This window comes from Sinocyclocheilus anshuiensis, unplaced genomic scaffold (assembly GCF_001515605.1).
Source record: "Sinocyclocheilus anshuiensis isolate Anshui unplaced genomic scaffold, SAMN03320099.WGS_v1.1 scaffold2853, whole genome shotgun sequence".
NCBI lineage: Eukaryota > Metazoa > Chordata > Actinopteri > Cypriniformes > Cyprinidae > Sinocyclocheilus > Sinocyclocheilus anshuiensis.
The window spans coordinates 56,843-59,822 of record NW_015536645.1 but is presented as its reverse complement, the minus strand read 5'-3'; positions in this window follow the sequence as shown (position 1 = coordinate 59,822).

The following is a 2,980-nucleotide window of genomic DNA, read 5'->3' as shown; positions in this document are numbered from 1 at the left end:
GGGCTCGACGCTCCGCCTGTCTTCCTCCGAGGAGGTTGATATGGAGGGCGTCGATGAGCTCGCCAGTTGCACAAGCATCAGTTACACAAGCATATTATGCCTAATATTATAATGAGCAGCATTACTGAGGAGCAGAGCTCGCGCAGTCAGCTCTCGAAAAAAAGAGGGGGCTGCCTGTGCTTTAACCGCCGTTAAACGCTCCATTCTCGCCGGGCACGCACCGAGGAGTGTGTCCGTGCCTGTGATCTTGCGGTTCTGGTCCCGCTGCTGCTGAGGCACGGTGGCGATTGAGATTGCGGGAATCGCACATGATCTGGCGGACGGGTTGGAGATGGGCTCTCCCTATCTCCACCCGCGTTCCCTAGATCTAGCGCTCTCTCTCGAGCTTCGGAAGCCCGTGCTGCGGTTTCTTCCCCCTCTGAGTGAGAGCTTGCTTCTGCAGCTATCTTTCTCAGAGGAGATTGATATTGTTTGTGTGACCGAGCGGCTCACGCACTGCCGAGGCAACGCATGCATTACATCATTTTCGGTTTTTGATATGAATCTTATCACACCGGACCATGTTTACTCGTCTGGTTGTTTGGTTGCATTTAATTCTGAGGAATTAAATGAAGTATTTATCTGACTATGAGAAGTTAGATATACAGGGGCTCTTGGGATCAAAATTTCTCGAGGGAGAGCACGTGTTTACCTCTCTTCCTCTGAGGAGGTTGAGGCGGTCAGCAGGGGCTGCTGGGCAGGAGCAGTCTCAACCTACCATGTTCCAGCCCCTCATTCAGGGAGCGTCACTTCTCGTATTCCACAGAGTCTAGAGTCAGAGTGGCACTCCCAGGCCGAAGGCTTCTAGCGGAAGGCGGTTCTGCGGACCGTCATTCTCGCTGGCTAGTCTTCGTCTAAAACATCCTGACGCCTAAGGCCTAGGACTTCTGAAGGCCGGCCCCCTCTGGGGAAGAGCGGTTTACACCGCATTACACGGTGCCCGTCTCTCCTCAGTGCCCTCAGGAGATCGGTCTGCCAACCCTGCCACTCACGGTGCTTCAGGGCGCAGCGGTCTCCGGCGAGCGCATCTCTCAGTCACCACCCGGGAACATAGTGGTACTAAGAGGCTCGCTATCTCTTCAGAAGTCTCTAGGGGAAGAGCGGTGTACACCGCATTACACGGTGCCTGTCTCTCCTCTGTGCCCTCAGGAGATCGGTCTGCCAACCCTGCCACTTACGATGCTTCACTCACTGTCAAGCAGTATAATTTGACATTAAGACAATATAATGCACATATTGAATGCAAACTTTAATTAGAACATACAGAGTTAAATCATATTAAATGAGAAATGTATATACTTCTACCTTTTTTACATATTCTTTTTTTTTGACATATACCCGTGTTTGGATGATGACTTAATTTTGTTTATCAGCTATTTTTGGCTGCCGCTGTGAAAACGTCTCTCTTGTTTTCAGTTTAAAATAAGTTACAGTTTATATTTGTTACATTTGCTTTAGAATAAAAAAAAGCATAAACACTAGGATGGAGGAATAGTCAAAATCACAACACGTGTGTACTTCAGTATCACTTAAAGCAGTGGTCGCCAACCCGTCAATCGCGATCTTTAGATTGTAGATCTTTATCACTGTCCCAGTAGATCCCGAAAAAAAAAGTTAAAATAAGGACAAAAATGCATTACATTTATGGGGTTATATTAATTTATCACTGAAGGGAACTGTCTTGAGAAAAGTTACGATGGCAATGGCATTTTCTTCTCCGTATAAAGCGCAACTCTGCTTTGTTTACAGCGGTAACCAAGGAAACGCTATATTGCGGTCGGTTCTTACTCACCCTCGAAGCATCCTAGGTGTATATGACTTTCTTCTTTCAGATGAATCCAGTCGGAGTTATATTAAAAATTGTCCTGGCTATTCCAAGCTCTATCATTGCAGTCAGCGGGTGTTGCAGTTAAACAGTCCACAAGTCATCAAATAAAGCTCGCACATTCGTAATAAAACGTGCCTCACACGGCTCCGGGGGGTGAATAAAGGCCTTCTGTAGTGAATCCATGTGTTTTTGTCACAAAAATATCTATATTTCAAACGTAATAAACACTTTTCTATCACTTCCGCCATCTGTCATACGGGGAAGCCGTGCTGGCGGATGACGTAAGACGTCGGCGTTCCGTGATAAGTGATGAACGTGGAGAGACAACAAAACAAAACGCCGGTCACGACTTGGGGTTTCTGGGTTGATACTTGGTGGTTGCCTCCTAGCCAGGGGCGGATTTAGTGATTTGGGGGCCCCAGGCAAAATATATGAATGGGGCCCTATGTATTTGCACACATTTACAAATTTAGCCTTGAGGTTGCTTTTTTGTTGTGATGCTTGCTGCTGCATAATGGTGCCCCAATGTTTCTACATTTTTCATGTACATGTTATGGCTTTCTTTCATGTTGTAGACCAGGAAATAGCAATTGATTTACAGTTTTCACAAAAACGAAATAAATTATAAAATGATGAGCCTTTAAACAATTTTTTAAGAAAAGAGATGAGTCGGAAGTATAAATTATGATATTAATTTAAAAAGGGGGTTATATGGGTGGATTTTCGCATTGGTCTGAACAAAAACTGCAGACGTGATTATTGAAAATGCACATTGATTCTCTGCCAGCAGGAGGCGCTTTTGGAACATCAGAAATACAGCGGTTTCCCCGGTAACGACTGTAAACAAAGCAGCACTGCACTCAAACGCTACTTTATCAGATCAAATGAAAATGCCATGGAAAGTTTTCTGAAGACAGTCGGTTCCCTTCATGCATTCATATAAAAACTTGAACTAGTGAGAATGAGAAAAGTTTGAAAAAATATAGCCTATATTGAGGAGGAAAGTCCACTGATGACTGTGACGAGTTACCAGCGTAAGCCTGTGTGCCAAAGGCTGTCTAATTCTAAACTTTAAAATACACTTATTTTAGTTATTTTAACTACAAATTTAAA